Raw genomic sequence first — 11,345 nt, 5'->3', positions numbered from 1 at the left:
AAGCCTAGGGCCTCTATATCTAGGGAGCCTCGCCAGCCCGCCCGCTCCCCAGCGGGTAGTCTCTCCTATCCCAAAATGGCAAACCCAATATTTCATGCGAGGGCAGGGCAACTTGGGCCTCTAAATCTAGGGGTCCTCGCCAGCCTGCCATCTCCCCAGTGCCGTAGTCTCCCCTCTCCCAAAATTGGAAACTCAAGGCTTCATGCAAGGGCAGGGAAACTCAGGCCCAGCAACTTTGAGACTCAGGGCTAGCTGGGGGGGCCAATTTAAAGAAGTGGGGCCCAACTTTATATTTTGTTTTTTTGTAGGGCCCCAGTTCACAGTCAAAGTCTGCAAAATCTCATAGATATAAATAAAATCCATCTAGATTGCCCTGGTGTGGGGCCCCCTTAGGAGCAGCCCTCAGGGCCCAATTTGGCCCAATTCTTCCAATTGCCTTAAGGTCAGCCCTGATGAGTATGTGCAGGGGTTGGACTGACAAGCCCTGCACCTTCTAGGTCCCTGGTGTCACTATTCAGAGTACAGACTCAAGGACTTGTAATAGAAATAAAGGGGGGCACTTATTGGAAATCAGTTTTGTCCCCTCCCCCCCCAAACCCTGGGACGATGAGCCCAGCCACCTTTTATTCACAGTCACAGAAGCACTGCACTACAGCATGGCCATAAAGATGTAAGTTTAACCGCTGAAATACACACCCAATATGTAGCAATGGAGATTTATGTTACTGCTTTATGAATGAATACTTTGTTTTATTAATGGACTCTGTAGTTTGTGAATTACCTAAGAACCAGCAATAGGGAGCTCTAGAATCTGAAATCTAACCAGTTGGTACTACCAAACAGCGACCCCTATTGCAGAAGGCAGGTAACCAGCAGGGAACGCTTCAGCTCAGCCTTTGCACTGTTGACTAAACACACCCTGCTGTGCAGATAATGGAGAAAGCTCATAAATTGTATCCCTTCTTTCATCCTGGCCAACTCTATTACGCTGGTGTAAACCCTGGTGCACCAGGAACCCAGAATAGCAGCAAATAAAATCCGCTCATATGTCAGTGACTGATAAGACTTGTCAACCTGTTATTCCAAATAAAAAAATTCCTTCCAGTAGCACCTTAAAGACCAACTAAGTTAGTTCTTGGTATGAGCTTTCGTGTGCATGCACACTTCTTCAGATACCAGGACATTCTATACAAGATCTCAAAGTAGCTGTTTTACTACAAAGGAATTTCAGAAATAGACTGGAAAGAGAAGCTGCTGAATTGCAACTCATTACCAAACTTAAAACCATGGAGAGACCTGGTCTGAACAGAGACATTGGATTCTTATCTCATTATACATGACTAAGCCATTTCTCACCTTCTCACCCCTTGCCTTTTCCTGTAAGACCTATTACAGTTGTTAAGAGTCATCAACAGGCTCATCTCAGCTATCTGCCAATCTCCCATTCCCACCACCCTTCTGAGTAATACCCCTCCCCACCTTCTCACTATATAGAAGGATCTGGAAACTTCTGTTTCAGTGTATCTGAAGAAGGGTGCATGCACACGAAAGCTCATACCAAGAACTAACTTAGTTGGTCTTTAAGGTGCTACTGGAAGGAATTTTTTTATTTTGACTATGGCAGACCAACACGGCTACTTATCTGTAACTGTTATTCCAAAGTCTTTCTAGATTATAAAGCTCCAAAATACAGGCCAAAAGAGAGCAGTTCTGGACTGGAAAGAGTGAGCCATACAATGGGCACCACCAGTGAAAAGGTCCTGCTCCATGTAGCTCCTGCCCTGTCATTTGATAGGGTGCCCACTTGCCCTCCTTCTTGACATGGAATGCTCTCTATTGGAGTCTCCAGGTCCAATATAAAGACCATAAGAAGGGAGAGCAGGGACCTTGAAGTTCCCAACAGCTGTTAAGCAAGCAAGCAAGCGCGCGCGCACAGGTCACCTTCATCACAGCCAGGACGCCTATGTCCTGGCCAGGCCTGCACCCAATTTTGTTTCTGTACACTCTTGTTTGTTCTCAGGAACCAAAAACATATTATCGACATATACAAGGAGAAAAGATATTTTCCTTCATTTGCAAGGAATCGTACAAAACAAAGTAGAACTAATAAGGAAAAGTTCCAGGGTGGCAACAGAAAGCAAACTAAAAATGCTTTTACAGTTCATCAAAACTATCCAGCAACATCAAGTTATAGGAAAACTGGTGCTATTAAACCCTAGTTGGTTAATTGATTTGGCAACTTCCATGCACATGACGTGTGATGCTAATTATTTCCCCAAAGAGTTAAATGATAACTAATCAGAGGCAGCTACAGTTGCAAATGTCAACAAAGTTTCTGTGAAAGGAAGAGGAGCATGTTTCCTCATGTGTGTTGCAGGTAGAAATACTGTTTGTAATGAAGTGAGAGCTGTAGTTTACTTGCTCAAATTAACAAATAAGAAAGTTTTGAGAATTTAAATTCTAGATTAAAATTGATTAATTAATTGAGAAGGGGATTATAACAAAAACACTGGGGCCTAATTTGAATAGTAGAGTGCCTGGTATCTGGTGGGCTATCTCATCCTTTATTTCCACACTGCGGCTGCAGACCAAATCACCTGTCAGGGGAGTTATGAGATTCAGGTGAGGGTCAGATGCCTTGTCAATACCAGCAGGTATATAAGAGGATGACCGCCTTCACCCTGGCCAGGCTTTCTTCATAAAGGATCACTTTGGGATGTTCTGAAAAGCGGACCAGATGATACCCAGCCAAAGATGATGTAATCTAGGTCTCTGTGTGGAAAAACCCCAACAGACACGGCAGTTATGAATTGGGGGCTAGAATAGAACTAGACACATAACCCTTGTGGATTCTGCCACCTGTGGCAGCTGCTTCACTTTGTCTCATGAGTAGACCGGCTTGGTAGGAGCATCTTGCTATGGAGCTCTGCTGTGAGATCAGTAGATTTGCTTTGTTGGAGTTTTTGTAGGTTGTGCCTCCACCTATATTGCATCTGTATATTTATAAATAAACATGACATATTACAAAATGCCTTAAGCGTCCAAAGAGAACCAAACGTGGGCACCAAACTCACTGCTCAGACAAGTGGGATGCACATCAATCAATCAAAATGTTTATTCGGCTTTACGCCCATCATAAAGCACAACACACAAAACAAATCAAATCAAACAGCGGTCTCGTACAAGCCGCAAGTAATATAACACAATTCACAGCTCACAAGGACAAATATTGGCAATTCAAAAGAAAAAATTAAGATGAAGATTAAAAATTTAGACACTCCGCTAAAATCAATATCTGATGTCATTATCGAAAATTCTTATAACTATCAATAATCAGCTAACATTCCATTCCGTCTCTTGTACGAGAGGACGGCTGTTAGGAATTTAGCAACCTGTAGGGTAATATAAGGATCCACATCTTGAAGAACCCAGGCAAGCTGCAGGTCTACTGGTTTGTCAGCCATAGGCTGGATTACGGAGTTTAGTATACTAGCACGAGCTGAACTGTACATAGGGCAGATAAACATAACATGATGTAGAGATTCAGATGTTTTCATTTCACAAGCACACATTGAAGGGACTTGGCCCTTAGTGAATCTATGTCTCAGCACGTTTGATGGAAAAACATTGAACCTAGCTCTAATGAAGGCATATCGGTGAGATGCGGCCATAAGCGATGTTAAGTAGGACGGAGCACGGTAGATAGGGATGCACATCGCGATATCAAGTAACTGAGCAGAACTGAAAAACTTCTAACAGGAATGAACAGCTATTTCCCCAGGGAGTTACTCAGTCTAAGGGGGCTGGAAGGAGCTGCTTCCCAGGAAAGAGGTTGCAAGCCCCCCAAGGAGGTTATTAATTTTCCTTATCTTTCTGTTTCAGACACTACTTCTGCCTGTGCCATCAAAGCAGTTCAGGAGAGAGACGACAGGCTCGAGAGGTATAGAAAACCGTGATAGAAAAATAACGTTGCTTTTGACTGGTGCCTTGCATAGAAAATTTTGCACCTTGTGAAAGCTGAAATGGTCTTCACTTACACATTGCTGAAAACCTAATTGGTTGTTGCATTCCTCTACTCCGTAGTTTGTGATTTGAATTGATGCAGTTTTTGTAAAGTGTGGAGCTCAGTTTATGAAACACACACTGCGTGGATTGCCTTGGGAGAAGATGTGGGGGTATTGTTCTGTTCTGAAAAGCGCTTTGCCCTCACTCGACCCCAGGGCAAATAAGGACAAACAAGAGGTCACTGTGCAGACTAGAATGAGGAAAGTTACAGTCACTTGCCTGTGGAATGAGCACCATCTACTGGGCAATATTAATCCTGCCTTCCTACCTTCATGCATGCCTCTTTATATGGATTGGTTTTGTAAAGGTCTGATAAAATTGTTTTATTGTCTGGTGCTTATATTTCATCTCTTTATATTTATTTTTTGTCAGCTTCCTTAGGCAAGGGTCCTGTTGGCTGAAAGGAATTATATGAATGTAAGCCTACGAAATACGGTTGCAAAATATACTTATAGGTTTGCATCCAGTTGTGGCATGCTCAGGATAGAGCCACTGAAATTAGTCCTGGCTAAGTATAGAGACAGGGACATGGGTGGTGCTGTGGGTTAACCTACAGAGCCTAGGACTTGCCGATCAAAAGGTCGGCGGTTCAAATCCCTGCGACGGGGTGAACTCCCATTGCTCGGTCCCAGCTCCTGCCAACCTAGCAGTTTGAAAGCACGTCAAAGTGCATGTAGGTACCACTCCGGCGGGAAGGTAAACGGCGTTTCCGTGTGCTGCTCTGGTTCGCCAGAAGTGGCTTAGTCATGCTGGCCACATGACCCGGAAGCTGTACGCCGGCTCCCTCGGCCAGTAAAGAGAGAGTTGGCCACTACTGGACCTAATGGTCAGGGGTCCCTTTACCTTCAAGTATGGAGACAACCAGTGAAATCAATGCATGCATAAAATAAACTTACAGGAAAGTGCTTGAGCACAGCACTCAGGCGCAGAGAGTTCACTTTTTATATATATTTTTAAAAATTATTTATACTTTTCAGATATATACATTTCACTGATTTCACAATCATTTTGACATTTCAAAACCTGACTTCCTTCCCCCTCTTTGTGCAGTTCCTTAAATTTATTTTTAATATCTTCTGCATATCCAAGTTAACTTAACTTACTCATTTATTTATCTTCTTTAAATATATACTCCTCTGAAGCTTCAGGTTATTAAAATAATCCTGACATATTTTTTTATCTGTTTACAATTTATCTGTAAATATTAAATAAACCATTTCCATTCTTTTGTAAAAAGTGGACCTCATGAATTATTCTTCTGGTAAGTTTTGCCATTTCGGCATATTCCATAAGTTTTTGTATCCATTCTTTTTTCGTCGGGACTTCTTTCCATTTTGGGGCAAGTAGCATTCTTGCTGCTGTAGTTGCATACATGAATAAATTTCTATACAATTTAGGTTGTTCTATCCCTATAATTCCCAAGAGAAAGGCTTCTGGTTTCGCCCCCAAGCCTTAAACATCCTTTTCATTTCATTGTATATCATTTCCCAGTAAGCCTTAACCTTACTACAAGATCACCACATATGATAAAAAACAACCTTCTTTCTCTTTACATTTCCAGCACATATTTGATTTAGTTTTATACATTTTTGCCAGTTTACTCAGTGTTATAGGCACAGAGAGTTCAGCTTAGTTTCTGGGCCCATTCAGAGTGGGGCCTTTTGCCTTCAAAGACCTTCGTGGGTTCCAACTAAAGTACCATCCATTCTAACTTATTCACACTGTTGAATTTCTCTTAATGCTGCCAGTGTTTTCAGCTGTACACAGTTATTTCCCATTTAGTCAATAAACATTTTCCAGTCCTTAGGTGCCTGAAGAAGAGGTTTCTCCATTGGCAGACCTTGGGTGAGTTAACATTCTATGGCCTTTAGCATTCCACAAACACATTTTAATGGCTCCAGTTACAGATAGGTAGCCGTATTGGTCTGCCATAGTCAAAATAAAGAAATTCCTTCCAGTAGCACCTTAAAGACCAACTAAGTTAGTTCTTGGTATGAGCTTTCGTGTGCATGCACACTTCTTCAGATCCACTGAAACAGAAGTTGCCAGACGCTTCTATATAGTGAGAAGGTGGGGAGGGGTATTACTCAGAAGGGTGGTGGGAATGGGTCAACAACAAGATTCATCAACAATGGGTCAACAACAAGATTCATCAAGATTCAACAAGAGTCGTCAACAGGCTCATCTCTGCTATCGGCCAATCTCCCATTCCCACCACCCTTCTGAGTAATACCCCTCCCCACCTTCTCACTATATAGAAGGATCTGGCAACTTCTGTTTCAGTGTATCTGAAGAAGTGTGCATGCACACGAAAGCTCATACCAAGAACTAACTTAGTTGGTCTTTAAGGTGCTACTGGAAGGAATTTCTTTATTTTGACATTTCTTTATTTTGACATTTTAATGGCCTTTAACATTCCACAAACACGTATGTAATGAGGGTACCAGGCAAGTCTCTGTGAGGAGAGCATTCCATAAATGAGGAGCCACCACAGAAAAGGCCTGCTCTCATGTTGCCACCCTCAGGAAGTCATGTGGAGGAGGTACATGAAGAAGGGCCTCAGATGATGATTGCAGGGTCTGGATAGGTTCCTATGGAGAGAGGCGGTCCTTGAGGTATTGTGGTTCTGAGCCATGTAGGACTTTATAGGTCAAAACTAGCCCTTTGAATTGGGCACAGAAAGTGTGGGAGAAGCTGTGTGACATCAGACTCATGCGGTGGCCTTGTATGCAGCTGGCCAAATTTTGTGATGAAGTGCTTAATGAATTTACTGGAAGAAGGGCAGTTAAATGCCCAGGACAGGCTTCGTTCAATCTATTTGGTGTGTGAGTGTCTTTGGGTAGGGGAAATGCAGATGTGTGCTGTATTATTTGTAGCAAGACTTATGGTAACTAGGTATTGGAAATATATGGAAGGAGCCTCCCTGATGAATCGGTGTAATAAGGTCTGGAAATTGGCACTTGCTGAGAAATGCACAATAAACTTAGAATGGCACAAGGTATAAAACAAAAGGACTCCTTTATGGGAGAGCAGTATGGTTTTATTATGCATACAGCGAAGAATGATCATGAAGGACTTCATAAAAGCAGTTTTGGTTGGTTTGACTACTTTTTGTCTTATGTTTTGTGGACCTCGTGAATTTGTATATATGATGGAGACATGGATGGACTTCAGATTTGAATGCAGACTTTATTTCTCAGGGAGAAATCTATTAATATATATACTGTATATGCCATAAATGTATGGTGTGTGCACACAGCCCCCTTCTCTCTTTCACATTTGTGCTCTCGCACTATGCACACATGTCAGGCTTCGGCGAATCGGTTCCCTCCCCTGGTGGCAGTAAATAAGCAGATCAAACGAAAGGAGTGTTCTTACCAGATAAGTTCTCTAATAATCACAGTGAGAGACAAAGGAATGCATATCTCTCCAGAAATAGTGTTGCTCCCACTAAAGGCTCACCCCCTCTGTCCCCATTAATTTATGTCACTTCTGCGTTGGGCAATCTGAGTTTGTTGCTGCTGTGCTTTCTGTTCTGTTACTCTTGAAGCCCATCTAGTCTTGGGGGGGGGGGTCAGGAACGCTGTCCAAGTACACTGATTCTGCCAGCCTTCTCTCTCCTGGTGTTTCCTCTTCTAGCTGTTCCTCACCCAGTATTTCCCAGCTTTCCCCCTTTGGATTATGCCCCTCTGCAAACCACTGTTCTAAGTCAATACTGGCCTCCTGCTCTTGGGAAGGTTCAGGAAAAGGGTGTGTGGGTGTGTGTGCTCCCACCATTCCTCCTCAGTCTAGCCCCTGACAACACAGTAACACACACAAAACACATGCTTACTAAACAAATAAGCAGACCTCTCTCTCTCTCTCTCTCTCTCTCTCTCTCTCTCTCTCTCTCTCTCCTTGTCCACACTTCTGTTTCTTTCATGCTTTGCAGGCATGGGTCTGAGCGGTTTTGCCTTAACCCCACTGCTTTCCACTACTAAATCAGAACAAACAGCAACCTGCAGAAAACCCAATTGCAGTTTGTTCCAGTTCAGCGCTAGAGATAGGGTTTCCCTGGGGGACAGTAGTAGGGCAAAGGGAAGTGTGGATAAGCCCATCCTCCCACAGTACATAGATATTGGCAAAACAATAACACAGCACTCTCTTCTCTTCCTCCTCACTGTGATGGGAAGGAGACAGTGGCGTAGCACAGGGGCAGTTGCTCCGGGTGCAAAATTCTTATGGGTGCAAAATATCAACATGCGGTGCTGCCTCAATACACCAGTGCACTTCTGTTGCTAGGTTCCGTTGAAAATGGCAAACCAGGAAGTGTCTTCTCCATACAAAGAAATGACTCTTCTTATCTCTGCAGCTGCAATCTACTAGATGATGCAGATCAACACTGTTCGGCAGTTGAATGCGCATGTGCACTCCGTCCATTTCCCTTGGAATAAAAAACCCAAACAAACCAGTACTTGAAGTAGAGCCTAGAATATGTCTGGACGTCCAGGAAGCTAGAGCCCAGCAGGAGCCAGGCAGTTTCTGCTTGATCTAGATGATTGTGGAACCAGTGGCGTAGCGTGGGGGGTGTAGGGGGGCTGGCCGTACCGGGCGCAACATCTGGGGGGGGCGCACTCGCACTCGCAGCTCTCTGCTCCTACCTGGCTCACTCTCTCTCTCTCACTGCAGTGCTGGCTGTGCGAATCTGATCCGAGCCGCTGGGTTGCCGCCCACTGTGGAGGGGGTGGGGTGCCAGGCGTGCGGTGCGGAGAGAGAGCGAGGGACTATCTGGGGGAGGGACAGTGCAGCGGCCACCCAGCGCAGCGCTGAGCGCGGGAGAGAACCATACCAGCCCAGCCCAGGCAGCAGCAAGAAGAAGCTGGCAGCGGCGGCAGGATAGGGGTTAGGGGGCGCAAATTACTTGCCATGCCCCGGGTGCTGACAACCCACGCTACGCTGCTGTGTGGAACAGTTCGTTCATCTAGGTTTTCACCCAAGATAATGGCAAACAGGTTTCGGAATGCCTCAAGGACTGCCTCTTTCCATATGAACCTATCTGGATGCTGAGATCATCTTCTGAGGCCCTTCTTTGTGTGTCTCCTCCACGAGCGGAGAATGGGCCTTTTCTGCAGTGGCTCCTTGTCTGTGGAATGCTTTCCCCAGGGAGGTTTGCCTGGTGCCTTCATTATACACCTTTAGGTGCCAGGCAAAAACATTCCTCTTTAACCAAGCCTTTGACTGATTGACATCCAATGTCCTTATAAAAGGTGTTGGGGAGGGGATTTATTGGGTTGTTTTTCTCTTTCTTTTTGTTACGTATTTTGTATTTTCATACTGTGATTTTATGTTGTAACTGCCCTGAGACCTGTGGCTATAGGGCGGTTTACAAGTCTAATAATAATAATAATAATAATAATAATAATAATAATAATAATAATAATAGTGTTTGTGTTGGAGCTCTTTTAGAAATGCAACCAGATTCATTGCAAGACTAAACATTCTATTAAACATTATTCAGTTCAACAACAGCAGGAGGCTGTTGTGCATTAAATAAATACAGCATAAATCTGTTAGAGAAGAGCCTTCAACAACATAGGATGGATCACTCAGATAGTGATCCTCTGTCCGTTGAGTATGAGAGAGTGTCCCTCTCAATTCATCTGAGAAAAGCTATAACCAAGTAGCCACCAGAGGACAGTATTTGCCAAGTTATCACCAGCAGTGGCTGCCACCCCCCCCATCTAATTTGGAATCTCCTCAGAATGCTTCCTGGCAGAAATGTTTAATGGGCAAGTTTATTACACAAGTCATATTACCTTATCTCCATGAATTAGGGGGAATGGAGACTGTACTGATGAGAGAAGCTTTATTGGGGGTCAAATGAGATGTTAAGTGAAGAGATGGAACCGGAAATCCGGGGTAAAAATGTAAATGTAAAATGTATGTGTGTTGTGGTTTTGGAAGGAAGGAACACAGAGTCGGGGAAAATGTGTCTTTCCTGCCTCCCAAGTAAAGTCCTTGGCTTTGTGTTGGGAGAAAAGCAGCTGGAAGAGGGGAGGAGCATGTGGGTTAAGCACCTACATTTCTTTTCACCAAACTGCACCACCACCCACAACATTTTGATATTTGGCCTCTGCCAAATCGGAGAGGCAATGGGGTGCACCTCCCAGGATGAAGTTAAACTGCTGCGTTAGCAGCACTGAAGTGACCTCTGTGGCCAGGCACCAGACTGGGGTGTGTGCGTGGAGGTCCTGGGCTGCCCAGATGACAAGACTCTGCTATCGGTCTCACTGATGTGTTCCAAACATAGCTGTCAGCCGTCCCTTATTTGGCGGGAAACTCCCTTATCCCAGGTCCGTGTCCCGCTGCTGTCCCTTATTGATGATGTCACTTAAATTTCCCAGGTTTCAAAGGAAGCAGCTCCTCTCCCTCCCTCCCTGCCGGCCAGGGAGGAGGGAGGCTCCAATTGTGTTGCTTGGCTGCGTTGCTCACCCAATAAGGAGTCTAAGAACGACTGGGGGTGGAGCTTGCATGCCTTGTGCCGATCAAATCGGCCGCGTTGCCTGGAGGCTCGCCTTTGCTCAGCGCTTCCCAGCGGAGAGGTGACGGTGGTTTTCCTTGCGGAATCCCTTTTGCTGGGTTGCTGCGTTGTGGGAACCACCGCTTGAGGCTTCGTTTGGCTGCTGGCTGGGCTTTATGCCTTTGGCTCCGAAGGGCTCAGAAGTTGAACATACCTGTGTTCTGAAAATCCCTTATTTTGGCTGCTGATCCCTTATTTTTGAGGCTGCTGGTCCCTTATTTTCAAATCTGTAAGTTGACAGCTATGGTTCCAAAAGACAGCAGAGCAATACGTTTGGCCACGGCTTGGTTGCAGAAGTTGCTGGAAGGAGATATACAGGGATGCAGGTAGCACTGTGGTCTAAACCACTGAAGAAGAAGAGCAGTAGTAGTTTGGATTTGATATCCCGCTTTATCACTACTGGAAGGAGTCTCAAAGCGGCTAACATTCTCCTTTCCCTTCCTCCCCCACAACAAACACTCTGTGAGGTGAGTGAGGCTGAGAGACTTCAGAGAAGTGTGACTGGCCCAAGGTCACACAGCAGCTGCATGTGGAGGAGCGGGGAATCGAACCCGGTTCACCAGATTCCCAGCCTACCGCTCTTAACCACTAGACCACTCTGACTCTCCACACTGAGCCTCTTGGGCTTGCCAATCAGAAGGTCGGCAGTTCGAATTTCCCCCCTTTCTTTGTCCCAGCTTCTGCCAACCTAGCAGTTCAAAAGCACGCCAGTGCAAGTAGA

General features: G+C 44.9%; 1 long non-coding RNA gene across 1 annotated transcript; it reads right to left on the bottom strand.

Moving 5' to 3' along the window:
* Positions 1-9,821: 9,821 nt before the first annotated feature.
* LOC309522207 lies at positions 9,822-10,968 on the bottom strand. The gene is made up of 2 exons (XR_014214979.1): positions 10,864-10,968; positions 9,822-10,334 (listed from the first exon to the last, which is right to left on the bottom strand). It is a non-coding gene; the product is annotated as an uncharacterized lncRNA (long non-coding RNA).
* Positions 10,969-11,345: the final 377 nt, after the last annotated feature.

Source organism: Podarcis vaucheri (assembly GCF_965113315.1).
Source record: "Podarcis vaucheri genome assembly, chromosome: 17".
In the NCBI taxonomy this organism is placed as follows: domain Eukaryota; kingdom Metazoa; phylum Chordata; class Lepidosauria; order Squamata; family Lacertidae; genus Podarcis; species Podarcis vaucheri.
Note: the sequence above shows the minus strand (reverse complement) of the source record. Positions and strands in the feature narration are given on the sequence as shown.